This window comes from Callithrix jacchus, chromosome X (assembly GCF_049354715.1).
Source record: "Callithrix jacchus isolate 240 chromosome X, calJac240_pri, whole genome shotgun sequence".
NCBI classification, from domain to species: domain Eukaryota; kingdom Metazoa; phylum Chordata; class Mammalia; order Primates; family Cebidae; genus Callithrix; species Callithrix jacchus.
The window spans coordinates 114,859,030-114,869,578 of record NC_133524.1 but is presented as its reverse complement, the minus strand read 5'-3'; the positions used below and the strand labels follow the sequence as shown (position 1 = coordinate 114,869,578).

At 39.5% G+C, this 10,549-nt stretch overlaps 1 long non-coding RNA gene across 1 annotated transcript; it reads right to left on the bottom strand.

Moving 5' to 3' along the window:
* On the bottom strand, window positions 1-10,539 carry LOC144580985 (uncharacterized). Its single transcript, XR_013531431.1, has 2 exons — window positions 7,856-10,539; window positions 1-7,310 (listed from the first exon to the last, which is right to left on the bottom strand). It is a non-coding gene; the product is annotated as an uncharacterized LOC144580985 (long non-coding RNA).
* Between the last annotated feature and the right edge of the window lie 10 nt (window positions 10,540-10,549).

Sequence of the window (10,549 nt, the reverse complement as noted above, 5' to 3'; positions counted from 1 at the left end):
TATTATTTTTTAATTTTAGCAACTTTATTGAGATAATCCACATAAATACAGGTTATTTAAAGTGTACAATTTAATGGTTTTTAATATATTAACAGAGTTTTGCAATCATAGCCATAATCCATTTTAGAATATCCTCATCACTACAAAAAAAACACACCCACTATGAAGAGCATTTATTACTCACAATAAGTGTCAAATTAATACTATTATCTTGCCATTACAGATTCCATAAGTTGAGTCCTAGAGAGGTGAAATAGTGAGCAGTCCCTCCCAACCACTCCCAGCCCCTGGCAACCACTAAATATTTCTTGTTCCTGTATATTTGCCTATTCGGGAACTGCATATAAATGGAATCCTATAATATGTGGTCTTTTGTGATTAACTTCTTTCACTTAGCTAGGTTCATCTATGTCATAACATGTATCAGTTCTTCATTCCCTTTTATTACCAAATAATGTGCCAGTTTAAGGATATATCACATTTTCTTTATCCATTCATCAGTTGATTCGTATCTGGGTCTTTCCACCCTTTGGCTATTGTGAGTAATACTGCTTTGAACATTCATGTACAGCTTTATTGAGCTATAATTAGCATGCCATACAATTCACCCACTTAACATGTAGAATTCAATGGTTTTAGAATATTCACAGATACTGCAACCATCACCGATTTTGGAACATTTTCATCACTTCAAAAGGAAATCCCATGTCCTTTGGCTATCACTGTTCTATTCCCTATTCCCCTCAGCCCTAAGCAGCAATTTACTTTCTGTCTGTATAGATTTCCTTATTCTGGACTTTCAAATTAATGGAATCATATAATATGTATTTTTTGTAACTGGGTTCTTTCACTCAATATAATGTTTTCAAGGTTTATCCATGTTGTAGCACATATCAATAACTATTTCATTCTTTTAATTTTTTTAATTTTTTTAATTTTTATTGGATTTTAGGTTTTGGGGTACATGAGCAGAGCATGCAAGACAGTTGCGTAGGTACACACATGTCAGTGTGCTTTGCTTTTCTTCTCCCCTTCACCCACATTTGGCATTTATTTCATTCTTTTTTATGGCTAAATAATACTCCCCTGTACAGAGATACCACATTGTGTCTATTCATTCATCAGTTTATGGACATTTGTGTTGTTTTTCACCTTTTGGTTATTATGAAGGATGTAGCCATAAACACTCATGTACAATTTTTGTACAAGTTTTTGTGTGGACATATATTTTCCTCACTCTCAAGTATATACCTAGAAGGGGAACTGCTGGGTCATATGAGAACTTTATGTTTAAACTTTTCAGGAACTGCCAGACTGTCTTCCAAAGTGGCTGCATCATTTAACCTTCCTATCAACAATGCAGGACGATTCCAGTTTCTCCACATCTTTGCCCATACTTGTTATCTGACTTTTTAATTACAGTATCCGGGTGGGTATGAAGTGGTGTCTCATTGTAATTTTGCTTTGCATCTCCCTGATGATGTTGAGCAACTTCCATGTGTTTATTGTCCATTTGTACATCTTCCCCCAAAGGAATGTCTATTCAGATCCCTTTAATTGGTTTGTCTTTTTATTATTGAGTTTTTATATAGTCTAGATACCACTCCCTTATAATATTAATGAACTGAAAATATTTCCACCATTCTGCGGGTTGACTTTTCACTTTCATTATGGTGTCCTTTGAAGCACAAGTTTTACATTTTGATGAGATCAAATTTATCTATTTTTTATTTTGTTGCTTGTCCTTTTGGTATCATAAATAACAATCCCTTGCCAGAGCTCAGGTAATGAACATTCAACCCTATGTTTTCTCATAAGAGTTTTATAGTTTTAGCTCATATTTAGCGTTTTTTTTTTTTAAATGGAGTTTTGCTCTTTGTCATCCAGACTGGAGTGCAATGGCACAATCTCAGCTCACTGCAACCTCCACCTCCCAGGTTCAAGCGATTCTCCTGCCTTAGCCACCTAAATAGCTGGGATTACAGGCTCCTGTCACCATGCTCAGCTAATTTTTGTAATTTTAATAGAGACAGGGTTTCACCATGTTGGCCAGGCTGGTCTCGAACTCCTGACCTCAGGTGATTCACCCACCTCCGCCTCCCAAAGTGTTGGGATTACAGGCATGAGCCACCAAGCCTGGCCATATTTAGGTTTTTGATCCATTTGAATTCATTTTTATATATAGTGTGGGACATGATCTAGTGTCATTCTTTTCTGTGTGTCTATGCAGTTGTCCCAGCATTATTTGTTGAAGACACTATTCTTTCCTCATTGAATGGTCTTGGCACTCTTGTCAAAATCAGTTGACCACAGACAACATGGTTTTATTTCTGGATTCTCAATTCTATGCCATTGATGTATACATCTATGCTTATACCACTACTGCACTGTCTTGATTACCATTTGTTGTAAAATTTGAAATCAGGAAGTATGAGTCCTCCTACTTTGTTCTTCTTTTTCCAGATTGTTTTAACTATTCTGGGTCACTTGCAATTCCATATGAATTTTGGAATCAGCTTGCCAATTTCTAAAGAAAAGCTAGCCGGGATCTGATTGGGATTGCATTGAATTTGTAGATGACTTTGGGAAGTATTACCATTTTAACAATATTAAGTCTCCTGACCCATGAACATAGAATGTGTTTCCATTTATTTATACCTTCTTTAATTTCTTTTAACATTTCCTTGTAGTTTTCAGAGTATAATTTTTGTACTCCTTTTCCTAAATTTATTTCTGAGTATTTTATTCTTTTTGATGATACTGTAAATGGAATTGTTTTCCTTAATCTCATTTTTGATTATTTATTGCAAATATATAGATAAACAATTGATTTTTATATATTGATCTTATATCCTGCAACCTTGATGGACCTTTTTTTGTGGATTCTTTAGGATTTTCTATATACAAGATCATGTTATCTGCAAATAGAGACAGTTTTACTTTTTTCTTTTCCAGTCCAGATGGCTTGTATTTCTTTTTCCTGCCTAATTGCCCTGGATAGAACTCCCAATACAATGTTGAGATGCTGACATCCTTGTTTCGTTCCTAATTTTAAGAGTAAGTCCTTCACACTTTCATCATTAAGTATAATGTTAGCTGTGATATTTCCTTGTTGCTCTTTATCAAGTTGACGGAGTTCCCTTCTATTCCTAGTTTGTTGAATATTTTTATCATGAAAGGGAATTGGGTATTGGATTTTGTCAAATGCTTTTTTTTTTTTTTTTTTTTTTTTTGAGATGGAGTCTCACTCTGACACCCAGGCTGGAAGGCTGGAGTAGGATGGTGTGACCTTGGCTCACTGTAGCCTCCGCCTCCCTGGTTCAAGCGACTCTCCTTCTTCAGCCTCCCGAGTAGCTGGGATTACAGGCATCTGTCACCACGCCTGGCTAATTTTTGTGTTTTTTAGTAGAGACAGGGTTTCATCATGTTGGTCGGGCTGGTCTCAAACTTCTGACCTCAAGTGATCCACCCACCTTGACCTCCGTGCTGGGATTACAGGCATGAGCTACCACGTCCAGCCTGTCAAAAGCTTTTTCTGCATCTATTGAGGTGATCATGTTAATTTTAGTTTTTATTCAATTGCTATTATATATTGATTTTCAGATATTAAATCAACTTTATATTCCTGTGATAAAGCACACTTTTCTTTTCTTCCTTCCTTCCTCTTTTTTTGAAATAGAGTCTTACTCTGCCACCCAGATTGGAGTGTAGTGGTGCAATCTTGGCTTACTGGAACCTCTGCCTCCCAGGTTCAAGCAATTCTGCCTCAGCCTCCCAAGTAGCTGGGACTCCAGGCGTGCGCCATCTTGCCCGGCTAATTTTTGTTTTTTTTTTGTTTTTTTTGTTTTTTTTGAGACGGAGTCTCGCTCTTGTTACCAAGGCTGGAGTGCAATGGCGCGATCTCGGCTCACCACAACCTCCGCCTCCTGGGTTCAGGCAACTCTCCTGCCTCAGCCTCCTGAGTAGCTGGTATTACAGGCACGCGCCACCATGCCCAGCTAATTTTTTTTTTATCTTTAGTAGAGACGGGGTTTCACCATGTTGACCAGGATGGTCTCGGTATCTCGACCTCGTGATCCACCCGCCTCGGCCTCCCAAAGTGCTGGGATTACAGGCTTGAGCCACCGCGCCTGGCCTAATTTTTGTATTTTTAGTAAAGATGGGGTTTCACCATGTTGGCCAGGCTGGTCTCAAACTCCTGACCTCAAGTGATCCACCCGCCTTGGCCTCCCAAAGTGTTAGGATTACAGGCGTGAGCCACCATGCCCGGCCAAATCCCGCTTTTCCTACTGTATTATTTTCTGTTTTTTGTTTGTTTGTTTTGAGATGGAGTTTCGCTCTCGTTACCCAGGCTGGAGTGCAATGGCGCGATCTCGGCTCACCGCAACCTTCGCCTCCCGGGTTCAGGCAATTCTCCTGCCTCAGCCTCCTGAGTAGCTGGGATTACAGGCACGCGCCACCATGCCCAGCTAATTTTTTGTGTTTTTAGTAGAGACGGGGTTTCACCATGTTGACCAGGATGGTCTCGATCTCTTGACCTTGTGATCCACCCACCTCGGCCTCCCAAAGTGCTGGGATTACAGGCGTCAGCCACCGCGCCCGGCCTATTTTCTTTATGTTGTTGGATTCAGTTTTCTAATATTTTGTTTTGGATTTTTGCAACTATATTCATAAAAGTTATCGATCTTTAGGTTTCTTTTCCTGTTATATCTTTGTCTGATTTTAGTATCAGGCTAACATTGGCCTCACAGAGTAAGTTGGGAAGAGTTACATCATCTTATATTTTGAGATACTTTGTGATGAACTGGTGTTAAATTAACTCTTCTTTAAATGTTTATTAGAACTCAGTGGTGAACTATCTGGGCCTGGAGTTTTCTTTGTGGGTAGTTTTTAAAAATTACTAATTCAATCTCTTCCTTTGTGATAGGTCTATTCATATTAGGTTTTTTTTCCTTGAGTCAGTTTCAGTAGTTTTCAGCTTTCTAGGAATTTGTTCATTTTATCTAATTATTGATGTCCAGTTGTTAATAGTATTTCTTTATAATCCATTTTATTTCTGTAAAGTCAGTAGTAATGTTCCCTCTTTAATTTGTAATTGTAGTAATGAAACCAACCCAATAGTTCTAGAGACAGTTTTTATGGATAAACATAGAAATGGAGCCTTCGGTTCTTAAAGCTTGCAACTTTTGTTTGCTTCATTTGAGTTCCTTCCTCAGGAAAAGACCCTCAGGCCTCTCACAAAGTATGAAAGAACTGAAACTCACCAGATCACTACATCCAGACAATGAGATGCCAAATCCCTCATTCCTCATGATTGCTTCCTTACCCCTCCCTGGTTCCTGATTTCCCACACAGTTACATTTCTTCCCCACTAAATAAACCCCTAATTTTAGTCAGCCAGGGAGACAGACTTGAGACTGATCTTCCAACTCCTCAACAGCAGCACCCACCACCCACCCCATTAAAGCCTTCTTCCTTGCAGTCCTCATTGTCTCAGTGATTGGCTTTTTGTGCTGGGAGCAGCAGGATCTAGACCAAATCTTGGGTGTTTTGGTAACAGTAGTTTGAGTCTTCTCGCTTTTTTTCTTGGTCAATCTAGCTAAAGGTTTGACAATTTTGTTAATTTTTTTCAAAGAAGCAGCTTTTAGTTTCACTGATTTTTCTCTATTGCTTTTCTATTGTCTATTACATTAATTTTTACTCTAATTATTCCCTTCTTTTTACTTGCTTTAGGTAAATAACACTGAGTAAAATGTTTCCTTACATTATTTGTTTTTGTTTCAGCCTACCTTTCCTTGTTTGAAAGCTATCATACTCAATCATTGGATAAGCTTATTTTAAGTTCCTTTAATGCTGCCCAATATAAATTAAAATGTCAAAACAATTTCTGTTAAGACAGAGATGGATGTCTAGCTTCTCATACCTTGCTACCAAATATGTGGTCCGTGTATCAACAGCATCAGCAACACCTAAAAGTGTTTGGAAATGCAGAGTCTCAGGCCTTCTGTGAACCTAGTGAATCACAATTGCACTTTAACAAGATCCACAAGTAATTCCTGTACACATTAAACTTTAAGATGCACACTGTTATTGAAAGCAGCATTATCAAAGAAAATCAAAGTGATGATCCAGATAAGCCTAGAAGTCCATGTAATGTTAAAGAGCCTAGGCCCAGATTTTGGTTTAGAGAGCAATATGGGAAGAAGCTGAGCTTCGTTTAAGATAGGGCCAGGCTTAATTCATTGGCTTGGGACTGTTGCAGGTAAACTGAATAGAACACCAAAGGCTGTGCTGGGGAGGAGACTAGAAGTTACAGGGGCTGCGAGAGAAAGACCTCTTGGAAGAGCAAATATTGAGTGGTGGCAGTAGAAAAATGAATAAGGGAAAAGCTAGTTCCAGAATGATACAAATATTGTAATAGCACTTACATGGATTTTTTAAACTTTTTTTTTTTTTTAGACGGAGTCTTGCTCTGTTGCCCAGACTGGAGTGCAATGGTGCAATCTTGGCTTACTGCAACCTCTGCCTCCCAGGTTCAAGCAATTCTCCTGCCTCAGCCTCCTGAGTAGCTAGGATTACAGGTGCCTGCCAGCATGCCGGGCTAATTTTTGCATTTTTTTTAGTAGAGACGGGGTTTCACCATGTTGGTCAGGCTGGTGTCGATCTCCTGACCTTGTGATCCACCCACCTCAGCCTCCCAAAGTGCTGTGATTACAGGGGTGAGTCACCACACCCGGCCTTTTTAATACACTTAACACAACTTATTTATGCTTCTTCCACGGCAGACAGGAATAAAAATATTTAATCAATTTATATATATATATATATATATATATATATATATATATACACACACATTCATGGGAATGACCATACAAATATATACATATATATTTATAGACATGTATGAGATTCATAAACAGCACATTTAGGACAGTGGTTACCTCTTGGAAGGTATATTTGTTCATATTGCATAACAAATTAATAAATTACCCCAAAATTCAGGAGCTCAAATCGTAATCCAGATATGGCTTCCCTGAGTCTTTTTTTTCAGGGTTTCTCTCAAGGCTGCAATCCAGGTGTCAGCTGGGAGTTCAGTCTCATTTGAAGACTCCACCAGGAGGATCTGCTTCCAAGTTCACTCACATGGTGTTGTCAGGATTTGGCTCCTTTTGGGCTGTTGGATGAAGGACTCGGTTCTTCACAAGGTGTTGGCTAGAGGCTTCCCTTGATTTCTTGTCATGTGGGCCACCTCATAGAGCATCTCACAGCATGGCAGCAGGCTTCATCAGAATGAGCGAGTGCAAGTGCTGGCAGGATGGAAGTCACAATTTTTTGCAACGTAATTACAGAATTGACATCCCACTGGTTTTGTCATATTCTATTCATTAGAAGCAAGTTGCTAAGTCCAGGCCACAGTCAGAGGGAGGGGATTACACATGGGCATGAATACCAGAACACGGGGTTCATTGAGGGTCATCTTTCAAAGCTGTTAGTAAAAGCAGAGGATGGCGGGGCACGGTGGCTCATGCCTGTAATCCCAGCACTTAGGGAAGCCAAGATGGGTGGATCACTTGAGGTCAGGAGTTTGAGACCAGCCTGGCCAACATGGTGAAACCCCGTGTCTACTAAAAATACAAAAATTTGCCTGGCATGGTGGCAGGTGCCTGTAATCCCAGCTACTTGGGAGGCTGAGGGGCTAAGGCAGGAGAATCACTCGAACCTGTGAGGTAGAGGTTGCAGTGAGCCGAAATCACGCCACTGCCTCGGTGACAAAGTGAGACTCCATCTCAAACAAACAAAAAGCAGAGGATGTTAGTAAAAGAATTCTAGTGTGCGGATACTTCAACTATACCTGTAATGTTTTATTTCTCAAGTATACACAAGGGGTATTTATGATGGCTTTTATATACCATTTGCAGGTCTGAAATATTTCCTAATAAAGAAAAAAGAGAAAAAATTAAAATTCAGTGGGCCTAATCTCTGAATGTGTTGAAGAAAAATAGGATGATGGGGTAGTTGTTTAGAGAAGGGGTAGGGTCCAGGAATTTGAGGATCAGTAGCTTTGTTTCTACTTTTAGTTAAGGCTTCCTAGGTGCTCTCTAGTTAACATCAATGCCTCCTTATCCCATATTGAGCAATAGCACATCTCATAGTATGTCTTGCATTAATATTATTTACATATATATGTGTGTGTAGTTTCATATGTGTGTGTCTATTTATCCCCCTTCTAAGGATTGTCAGGTTCTGGAAGGTTCAGATGGTATAGAATTTTATCTTTCTATCCTATGTCACCTACACTGTGCTTTATACATAGTACATGCTCAGTAAATGCTTGCTAAACTTAAGTGGATGTAATACTTCCCCTCCTCATTTTGGCATTTGCGTTAACATTTTAAAATGTATTATATCCTAGTATGTGTTATGACCATAGCTACAGGGTGAAATAAAAGACAGATATCCCTTTGTCATCATTATTAAACAGACAGAGGAGGAAAAAGAAGTAGTTGTCTATATCATGTGGTGAAGTACCCCCGAATCTTCTCCTAAATAATATGTTCCCCATTGCTAGAGCCTACTTTTCCCTTATTATAGAATTCTTGGCCTGGCATGGTGGCTCATGCCTGTAATCCTAACACTTTGGGAGGCTGGGGCAGGCAGATCACGGGATCACGAGGCCAAGAGATCGAGAACATCCTGGCCAACATGGTGAAATCCTGTCTCTGCTAAAAATACAAAAATTAGCTGGGCATGGTGGCACACACCTGTAGTCCCAGCTACTTGGGAGGCTGAGGCAGGAGAATTGCTTGAACCCAGGAGGCAGAGGTTGCAGTGTGCTGAGATCATGCCAGTGCACTCCAGCCTAGCAACAGGATGAGACTCTCAAAAAAAAAAAAAAAAAGCTTTCTTTAGGTTAAGGCATTCTTTCCAGGAGCTCTCGGAAATGAAACTCTATCATTTGAAATGAAATGAAATTATATCAACCTTAGTGCATTAGACCTTAGTACCATACTTCTTAATTTTTGGGGGGGGGGGGGGATACTGATCTCTTTGAGAATTCAAAACAACCTTTGAATATCCCTACTCCAAATGCATAACATTTTACTTTCAAGTGATGATTCATGAACTTTCTATAGGAACTTCTTTTTCTTAAAAAGATTGAATTGTGGTCTTGCAGAAGGGAATTAAATAATAGCAATAATAGTAAAAACAAAACCTTAAAATTTGTAGTTGCTATATAATAAATTTTGCTGTGTTGTATGCTGTTTAATATAAAACCTAACCCCCAGCTCTGCTTAAAATTCATTCCCTGTAAAACCTACCTTATCTATTCTCCCCACATTCTCAGCAAAGTTCCCAGGCATTTCAAGACTCCTGTTTCTCTTGCTGACCAGCTACAAGGTCACAGGGCAAGATAATATCCAAAGAATGTACAATGCGTTTCTCAAAATGCTATTTTTCAAATGTAAGGTACATCACAAAACATGTTGCAAATTAATTAACTGTTCTTTGTTCTGACTTCTGTAAATCTGTTAGCTATGGCGTCCTGGATGTATAAAAGTAACCATTTTCTTTCTCTGGGGCTCAGACTTGGAATGCTAATCCTCTGAGCCAGTGGCCACCTTAATAAAATCCTCCTGTTCGCCCACTGGTCTCTCCGGCCTCCTGGATATTCTGTAACAGCCTTGGGGGGAACAAATATCCATGCTTGCATATTTTACGCTTGAGGGACCATAGAGGAGGAATAGTGATTGGGAAGTGGGAGCACTGCCTAGAGAGAATTAGGTTGGGCATTGCAACACAGAAAGGACCCAGGCAGCTCTGAGGTAGCAATCATGACTGAAAGTGCATGCTTGGATGTTTTTTTAATCTTGATATTAGAAGGACAATAGAAGTTATAGTAGTTGTAGCTGGTGAAAATTTCATTTTCCGAACCTTTAGGAAGTTCTGGGTGAGGTTGGAAACCCTAGGAATCATTATTCACGTCCAGAAAGGGTGTTAATCACGTGCGTCCTCAGAATGCAGGGCTTCCTCACAATATTAATATGCTTTATGATTGCTCTATTCATGATCCATGTAGCAGAATAAAATCCATCACTTTACGATAAACTGGTAATAGCCGCTGAGGGAAAATAAAGATGACAGCTGCGTGCTTGTTTTGTACAACTTAGAGTGGTATCTTCCCCATTTCCAAAATAGCAATTCCAAGCTTTAAGCAGAAAATTCAGTTCAACTAAATAGACCTGGAACAAATGCCAAATATAGTACATGACCCCAATTACCAATGCCATATTCTGTTTCTCTTGTGGAAGAAAACACATCTGGGGCTCCACCACAGATCTCTTCTTAAGAATTGATATAGTAACCGACTGGAGACGGTGGCTCATGCCTGTAATCCCAGCACTTTGGGAGGCCAAGGTGGGCAGATCAACTGAGGTCAGGAGTTCAAGACTAGCTTGGCCAACATGGTGAAACCCCATCTCTACTAAAAATACACACACACACACACACACACACACACTCAAAATAGGCAGTCGTGGTGGCGGGT